Source organism: Meles meles, chromosome Y (assembly GCF_922984935.1).
Source record: "Meles meles chromosome Y, mMelMel3.1 paternal haplotype, whole genome shotgun sequence".
NCBI lineage: Eukaryota > Metazoa > Chordata > Mammalia > Carnivora > Mustelidae > Meles > Meles meles.
In genome coordinates, this window is record NC_060088.1 from 12,277,414 (window position 1) to 12,287,283 (window position 9,870).

General features: G+C 39.8%; 1 pseudogene; it reads left to right on the forward strand.

Annotated features, from left to right (window-relative positions):
• Positions 1–3,219: 3,219 nt before the first annotated feature.
• LOC123935790 lies at positions 3,220–9,594 on the forward strand (annotated as a pseudogene).
• Positions 9,595–9,870: the final 276 nt, after the last annotated feature.

Sequence of the window (9,870 nt, forward strand, 5' to 3'; positions counted from 1 at the left end):
ACCAAGTTGAAATAAAAAAAGCTCTTAATGAGGGCAATAAAAATGGAGGCTCTTACTGCTAGGATAAATGAGATAGAAGAGAGAATTAGTGACATAGAAGACTAAATGGTGGAGAATAAAGAAGCTGAGAAAAAGAGAGACAAATGACTAGTGGAACATGAAGGGAGAACTTGAGAGATAAATGATACCACATGACAAAACAATATTAGAATAATTGGGATCCTAGAAGAAGAAGAAAGAGACAGAGGGCCAGAAGGTATGTTGGAGAGAATTATAGTAGAGAATTGCCCTAATGTGGCAAAAGGATCAAGCATCAAAATCCAGGAGGCACAGAGAATGCCCCCCTCAAAATCAATATAAATACGTCAACACCCTGTCATCTAATAGTAAAACTTACAAGATTCAATGACAAAGAGAAAATCCTGAGAGCACCTGAAGGTCCTGAGACCACACTGTCCCTACAAGGGACCCACTCCCTGCTTAGCCTCTGGAGCCACATCCCTCGGTGAAGCAGACTTCTTAAAGTTCCAGTTTTGCGCTCTGCTGCTCTACCACTTGCTGGGAGCTGGCCCCTCCCCCTGCAGTCTATCTTCCCATATATCGCTTTGGATTCACTTCTCCACACATCCTTCCTTCCAGAAAGTAGTCACTTTTCCATTCCTAGAATAGCTGCTCTTCTTCTCTTTGATCTCCTGTTGAGTTTGTAGGTGTTCAGAATGATTTGATAACTATCTAGCTGAACTCTTGGGACTTGACAATATGGTCTCCCATTCCCCCACCATCTTGCTCTTATCTCCCCCATATTCTTTTTTCTTGTTCAAGTCCATTTTCCCTGCTTTACTAAATATTAATGATCTTTAAATTTAAGGCAAGTGTATTAGTCAAAATTTTAACTTGTATCAGTTCTACCCACACCTTGTTTGAATTGTTTTGCCAGCTCTTTTCATGTCTTATAATCATGGTAAGGATTCTTGCAAAAGCTTCTCTAAATTGTTGAACTCCTGGAGTAAATTAATACTAGTAATCTTTCTAAAAGTGTTTTGGTATTGTTGCTTCCCCACCTTTTTTTTTTTTTTTTTTTAAACTAAGCATTTTAACTTAGCCTCTATTTCTCTACAGGCCACATAGTACACCATTAGAAGTCATATTGGGTTTCTACTGCAGTTAAATTGTTTTTTTTTGTCACTTAAAGCAGGCCAGATCTCTTTATTTTAAGGCTGAGTTTCATTTTAAAAGACCAAATACAATGTAATGAATGGGAAGTTGGTATTTTGATGATGAAATATTAAGAGGACATGATACTTCAGAGTCAAGCAAAAACAGAATACATTTTTAAATATAAATTTATTTTTATTATTCCTATTAAATAATATATAAAATATAATATATATTATTAAATTATTTTCTTACAAGGCCCCTCCTCCCAGTCATTGGAGGGCAAAAATCCTGGATTCTAATGCTAATCGTGATCAAAATTGTAAACCGTAGACATACAGGGCTAATTGTGTGTCAGATTTTGTCCTAATTACTTAACATGGATTAATTCAATCCTAAAACCACCCTATAACACCACCATTTTTTTATGAATCAGGAAACAGACATGGATACAATAAGCCCCTTCTGTAAAGTTACTGAGCCAATAAGTGTTAGAGCCTATTTTGAACCATAGTTTTGGGAGTCAAGGCCACTCTGTACAACTGTTGGAAGATTCATAGTTGAGTGTGAACACAACCTTGCTTCAGTGCACTAGGGGGAGAAGAACTTAGCCTCTCTGTACCTTCATAGTTTTCAAATGAAAAGTACACAAAATTCTTGCTGATTTCTGAGAACTTGGCTACTCAATATTTCTCCATTGTTCCCCTGGGGAATCAGTTCAACATTTTCTTCATCTGTTGAACTTCCAAACCCTAGTTTCACAGAGCAAACAGCACACTAGATGGGAATTCCCCCCGTTTTGTTTATACACCACCTCCTCATTTCTCTACATCAGCACTCATCCACTAATTTCAGAAGATCAATTCTTTCATTTCATTTCATTCCAATTCTTTCATCAAGATAGGGTCTAGGGTGAAGCACCTATGGTACAAAATGTAAAGAGGCATCCATTCAGATCACATAAGCTCAGAGGTGGAGCTCTCTTTGATAATTTTAAAATGTATCTGCCTGTGTGTACTTCGCTTTTCTAGACTAAGAGCTCCTCCACAGTAGAGCCACTGTCCTGTTTCTGCTTCTCCATCTGGGCCACCATTAGAAAGACTCTCCTACGAACCTTCTCAGACCTACTGGTTTGGAATCTTGATATGCTGAGCCTAGAAATCTGTATATTTAAGAGACGTCACAGACCATCTTGATTTGCAGATTGGAATGAGCATTACTAAACTAAAGCCTATCTTTAACTTTAGCATGTGGCAAACAATAAATATTTGTTGAGTGCATGAAGATAAGTTTTAAATACTAAATGCCAGTGGAGAATCTTGGCTACAGACAAGACATACCTTAGCTAGGTGATTAAGGTTATAAAAATGAACAGAATTCACCTGCAGAGACATTGAATTGGACAAAGCATTACTTCTTTTTATTTTTTTCCCACAAATGCATAAGCTCAGTTGAATGTTAAGTTGAATCTTAAGAAATCATCAGAAATTATCCTGTGCTCCAGCACAACTGCTCTTTTTGAACAAATCTGCATCTGTTTCAGTGGGGTGAGACCCTCTCCCAGAAGATCAGTGCAGGCCCTACCACAACATGTCCCTAAAGTTTAGAGTTTAAAAGTCAGCTGGCTTGGCATGGATGATCCCAAATTGCACTGCACTGCCCAGGCAGGGAAGCACCCCAAAGACAGTGTAGAAAGAGCAATCCAAAAAATGCCTGGAACATGTGAGGGGGAAATTATTCACTCTTCTAGAAGTGCTTCCCTGAAAGCAGCAAACAGAGAGAGCTCTGTCCAAGGACAAAGGAGCTGGCTGGTACAATTTTCCTCCCTGTCTCTCAGCAAAAGCCAACTTTAGTAAAGAATACAGCACCAATAGTGGCTGCCTGACTTGTTTACCAAGTTCTGATCCCCCGTGCTCTGCTGGTACTACATTTCTCTAGCAAGTGTGCCTAAGTCCTAATGCCCCAGGCTCCTTCCCTAAAAGACCAGCCCCAAACCCTTGTATGCGTCACATCTACCAACCACAGAGTTCCGCAAGGGTTCAGTTCAAGTGGAAGTAGCGCCAGATGTCATTTAATAAGCAGACCAGAGCACAGCTAGTTAAAACTTGCATACTCTGGTCAAGATCCAAACATTCTCCACTGCAGGCATGTAGCACCTCAGCAGACAACTGGTCTGAAGGATCATCCAAGACACAGCAGCAGAGTACATGCAGTACACACCAGAAACATTCCTTGAAGCATTAGTCCCTGGACACTGTAAAACCTCTTCTACATAAAGCCATTGTTCTCAGGAGCCGAAAATATAACAGGCTTTTCTAACAGACAAGACGGAGACTGAGACAAAATGTGAAGACAGAGGAATTCATTCCAAAAAGAAAGAACTACAAATGGTCATCACTAGAGACCTGTCCTGAAGCTTAGAGTAGCCACAACACAATAGGACAGTACACACACCCACTGGAGACACACCCTGAAGCACTAGGCCCTGGGCACTGCATGACCTCTTCTTCATAAAGCCATTATTCTCAGGAGCAAGTGCCATTTTCTAAACAGAGAAAAAAGAGAAAAATGCCAAGATTGAGGAATTCATCACAGATGAAAGAGCAAGATAAAGTTATGGTCAAATATCTAAGCAGAACAGATAAAAGTAACATGTCTGCTAGAGAATTTAAAGCAGCAATCATGAAGATACTGCTTGGCTTAAGAAAGCATGGAAGACATCAGGGAGACCCATACCAAGAGAAAAAGCTGAAAAATAACAAAGAAACGAATATGCAAGAAGTGAGACTCAAAACATATGTATGGGTGAGTGAGTGTGTGTGTGTGTGTGTGTTGGATATAATGAGCACAAGCATGGAAGAAACAGAGGAATGAAAATATGATAGACAAAATAGATAATAGAAACTGATGAAGCTGAGCAAAAGGAAAAAATTATTATGGAACATGAAAATAGACTTAAGGAACTCAATGACTCCATCAAATATAATAACATTTGTATCTTAGGATGCCCAAAGGAAAAAAAGAGAGAAAAGGGGGAAGAGGTTTTATTTGATGCAATAAAAGGTGGAAACTTCCTTAATCTAGGGAAGGAAACAGTCATTAGATCCAGGAGACACAGGGAACTTCTATCAAAAAACAAAAGCAGACCAACACCAACACACATTGTAGTTAAATCTGTAAAATATAGTGGTTAAAAAAAAAAAAAATCCTAAATGCAATGAGACAAAAAAGGACCCATAAGGCTAGCTGGAAATTTTTCAATAGAAGCTTGGCAAGCTAGAAAAGAATGGCATGATATATTCATTGTGTTGAATGGGGAAAATATGCAGCAAGAATATCCAGCAAAGCTGTCATTGGAATAGAAAGACAGATAAAGGGGCGCCTGGGTGGCTCAGTGGGTTAAGCCTCTGCCTTCGGCTCAGGTCATGATCTCAGGGTCCTGGGATCGAGTCCCGCATCGGGCTCTCTGCTCAGCGGAGAGCCTGCTTCCCTTCCTCTCTCTCTGCCTGCCTCTCTTGTGATTTCTCTCTGTCAAATAAATAAAATCTTTAAAAAAAAAAAAAAAAAGAAAGACAGATAAAGAGTTTCCATGACAAGAACTAAAGTAGTTTGTGACCACTAAACCAGACCTAAAAGAAATAATAAAGGGGACTCTGCATGGTAAGAAACATCAAAAGTAAGAAAGACAAGAAAGGAAAGAGAAAATCTCCAGGCACAATGACAAAACAAGTAATACATGGCACTAAATTCATATCTATCAGTAATCAAATGTAAATGGACTAAATGCTCAACTCAAAAGGTGTCAAAGCAAGAGCACAAAGGACTATAGGAGGAGGGAGAGAAATTTGAAGAGGGAAAAATCAAAAAGGGAGATGAACCGTGAGAGACCAGGAACCGTGAATGTTCCTGCACAAGGAAGGAAATAAGAAAACTAAAAGCAACCTATGAAGTGGGAGAGAATATTTGCAAATGACATATCTGATGAAAGGTTAGTATCCCAAACTATAAAGAATTTATAAACTTATAAACAATACCCCAAAACTAAATAATCCAGTTAAGAAATAGGCAGAAGACACGAATAAACATTTTTCCAAAGAAGATATCCAGAGGGCTAACAGACACATGAAAAGATACTCAACATCATTTGGCATCACAGAAATACAAATCAAAACTATAATGAGATACCAACACACACCTGTCAGAATAGCTAAAATTAACGATACAGGAAACACAGGTTTTGTCGAGAATGTGGAGAGAGGGGAACCCTTTAACACTGTTGGTGGAAATGTAAATGGTATAGCCACTCTGGAAAATAATATGGAGATTCCTCAAAAAGATAACAATAGAACTACTGTAAAGGGGTGCATGTGAAGCTCAGTAGGCTGAGCATCTGGCTTTTGGTTTCAATTCAGGTCATGATCTCAGAATTGAGATCCAACCCCATGTCAGGGTCTGTGCTGGGTGTAGAGCCTGCTTAACATTCTCTCTCTCTCTTCCTCTGCCCCTGCCTGCGCCCCTTTTAAAAAAGATTTTATTTATTTATTTGACAGAGAGCACAAGAGACAAAGCAGAAGAAGAGGGAGAAGCAGGCTCCCTACTCTTAGGACCTCAAGATCATGAACAGAGCCAAAGGCAGATGCTTAACCTACTGAGCCATCCAGGTGTCCTCTCCCTCTCTTAAAAGACAAAGAAACCTCTGACCCAGCAATTGCACTAGTAGGTGTTTATCCAGAGGGTACAAAAATACCAATTCTAAGAGGAAGATACACTTCTAATGTTTATAGCAGAATTATCAATATTAGCCAAATTATGGAAACAGCCCAAATGTCCATTGACAAAGGAATGGTTAAAGAAGATGTGTGTGTGTGTGTGTGTGTGTGTGTGTGTGTGTGTGTGTGTGTGTGTATAATGGAATATTAGTCATAAAAAATAATGAAATCTTACCACTTACAGCAATGTATTTGGAGATAGTATTATGCTTAGCAAAATAAGTCAGTCAGAGAAAGGCACATTCCCTCTGATTTCACTCATATGTGGAATTTAAGAAAGAAAACAGATGAATATTAGGGAGTAAAGGAGCAAATCAGGGAACAGACTCTTAACTACAGAGAACAAACTGATGGTTACTGAAGGGGAGTGTGTAGGATGATGTGTATAATAGGTAATGTTATATTGAGGTGACTTGTGATCAGCATTGGATGTTGTATGTAACTGTTGAATCACTAAATTCTACACCTGAAGCTATTATTACACAGAAAGGTAACCAACTGGAACTTAATAAAAATCTGGAGAAAGAAATAAAAGAATACCATAGTTATGTTCAGTTATGAAGTATATCGTTGAAACTCAGATATTAGCAAAATGGTGACATAGAAACTCCAAACTCTTTTTTTAGGACCTCCAAACCCCTATCCTTCCATATAAATGTAAAAATACAACCAGAATGATTAGAACCAACTTTCTCAGAATTTTAGAAAACAGTGAAACAAGTAAAGCAAAAAAGAAAACATTGAGTCAATGAAAAAGACAACTTTAAAATGGTAAGAAAGCTTAGGTAGTTCCTCTCAAGCATGGCAGTAATCTTAAAGTTTCTGTTCCTGGTCTCTGGATCTAAGGGAGCAGAGCAGACCTTTTCATAAATTTTGTCAATGTCTACTCTAACTTATCTGGGCTAGTCAAAGGACTGATAAAAGGAGCTCATCTTTGTTTCACCTAAAGCAGAACTTTCTACTTAGGGGGAAAGTAGAGAGTATTGCTTGAACACATTGTAAAGCGATTGGATATACTTCAGTCTCCTGGGACAAAAGACTACAACTGATTCATGCAATGGACCACCTAAAACCTAAAGGGAGATGAGGGTTGGGTTTTTGTTTGTTTTGCTTGTCTCTGTTTATTTGCTGTTTTTAGGAAAATAGGGCTTTCAAAAGTAGCCATTAACTCAGACAAGTCAGAGATAATGGTAATGAAAAGGTCTGGGACCAATGTTTTTGTTGTATTTGTTTTGTTTGTTTATCTTCTTTTTTTTTTAAGTTATTAGCATTTTAGGAAATATCAGTCAGAATAGTGACTGAACATAATCTAAGTCTAAATACTCAAGAACAGCAAAATTGCAGTTAGGGAGAAAATTTGAACTTCAAATTTACCATATTTGTGGTATTCAAATTCAATTTTCAACAACAAAAATCACACAACATAACAATAAAACAGGAAAGTATGGCCCAATCAAAGAAAACAGAGTAAGTCAAAACTAACTTCTCTGAATAATGCAGACATTCGATTTTTTAGACTTCAAAATAACTATCTTAAATATTTTCAAAGGACTAAAGGAAATTATATGCAAGGAACTAAAGGAAATCAGGAAAACAATGTCTGAACAAAGTGAAATGCCAATAATGATATAGAAATTATTTTTAAAAAAAGATCTGAAAACTATAATAACTGAAGTGAAAATTCATTGGAGGAGTTCTTGAGCAGATTTGAACAGAAGAATGGGCAAAGTTCATGATACGATTTTTGAAATTATCCACTTGAGGAGCAGAAAGAAAAAGAAAATTGAAGAGAACGTAAGGGACCTACAGACTTATGCTTTATCTGTCCCAGAAGAAGGAGAGAGGAAGGGCACAAAAATAATACAAGAAAGACCCAAATATGATAAAACATGAACCTACACATGTAAGAAGATGAGCCAATACCAAATTAGATAAGCCCAAAGGTATATCCATTTTTGAAACAAAGGTGGAATCTTGAAGGCAGTAAAAGAAAAGGGACTTCTCATGTAGAAATAACCTCAATAAGATTAGCAACTACTTTCCCATCAGAAACCATGTAGAATAGAAGGCAGTGTCAAAACATATTTGAATGTTGAAAGAAAAATATAACCAAGGATGTTATATCTGTCAATGCTGTCATTCAAGAATGAAGGAGAAATTGTGGCATTTCTAAACACAAAAGCCGTTCTGTTTGTTTCTAGTAAACATTTCCTACAAGAAATGTTAAAGGAGGAAGTCCTTGAGACAAATGAAATAATAATAGACAGTAATTCCAAATAGTAATGTAGGTAAATATAAAAGCCAGTGCCATTATAATTTTGATTTGTAACTATTTTCCTATCTGATTTAGAAAGTAAATGCGTAGCCTGGCCCGAGCCCGGGTTCTGGCCTCTTTTCTTCCTTTCTGAACAGCGCAAGCTTCACCGCCCATTCCACCTTCTCTTCAAGTTCCGAGCAATGGACCCAGCCACTGGGTCCAGCCCGTCTGCAGCGCGGCCAGCGTCACGGGGGGGCTCAGGCTCCCGTATCTCCATATACCAATACACCAGCTTCCGGGATGGCTGGGGGTCCAGGGGCCTGGCCGCTGGGATGGCCGGGGATCTGGCCCGCATAGGGGGCATCCAGGGCAAGAAAGAGAACATGCAAGACCTGAGTGAACGCCTGGTCTCCTACCTGGAGAGGGTGAGGATCCTGGAGGCAGATAATCGGAGACAGGAGATGAGAATCCGGGAACACCAGAGAAGAAGGGACCGCAGGTCAGAGACTTCAAGACCATGGAAGAGTTGAGGGCTCAGATCTTTGCGAGTTCTGTGGACAGTGCCTGCATCGTTCTACAGACTGACCATGCCCGTCTTGCTGCTGATGACTTAAGAGTCAAGTGTGAGACGGAGCTAGTCATGTGCGAGTCCGTGGAGAGTGACATTCACGGGCTCGGCAAGGTCATTGATGACACCAATATCACTAGGCTGCAGCTGGAGACAGACATTGAGGCTCTCAAGGAGGAGCTGCTCTTCATGAAGACGAACCATGAGGAGGAAGTACCGGGTCTACAAAAGCAAATTGCTAACTCCAGGTTGACCACGGAGTTGGATCCCCCCAAGTCTCAGGACCTTAGCAAGATCATGACAGACAACCCGGCCCAGTATGAAGAGCTGGCTCAGAAGAACCGAGAGGAGCTGAACAAGTACTGGTGCCAGCAGATTGAGGAAAGCACCACAGTGGTCACCACACAGACTGTGGAGATAGGAGAGGCTGAGATGACCCTCAGGGAGCTGAGAAGTACTGTCCAGTCCTTGGAGATCAACCTGGACTTGGTGAGAAACCTGAAGGCCAGCTTAGAGAACAGCATCAGGGAGGTCGAAACCTGCTAGCCATGCAGATGGAGCAGCTCAACAGGATCCTGCTGCACTTGGAATCTGAGCTGTCCCAGACATTGGCGGAGGGGAAGTGCCAGGCCCAGGAGTAGGAGGCCCTGCTGAATGTCCAGGTCAAGCTGGAGGCTGAGATAGTCACCTGCAGTCGCCTGCTGGAAGATGGGGAGGACTTCAATCTCAGTGACGTCCTGGACAGCAACAGCTCCATGCAGACCATCCAGAAAACCACTACCCGCAGGATTGTGGACGGCAAGGTTGTGTCTGAGACCAATGACACCAAAGTTTTCAGGCGTTGAGGGAGCAGAAGCAGGGTACACTTTGGGGAGCAGGAGGCCAAGAAAAAGTTTTGAGGTAAAAAAAAGAAAAAGAAAACAAAGTAAATGCATAAAACAACAATTATATTAATAGGCATAGCCAACAAAAGATGTGATCCATAAAAATAATATTAAAGCCGAGGGATAGAGATATATAAGAACCACTTTTTTGTATACTGTTGAAATTAAGTTGGTGGTATTCAAATTAGATTTTTATAAATTTATGGTATTAATTGAAATCTCTAAGGTTGTCACTAG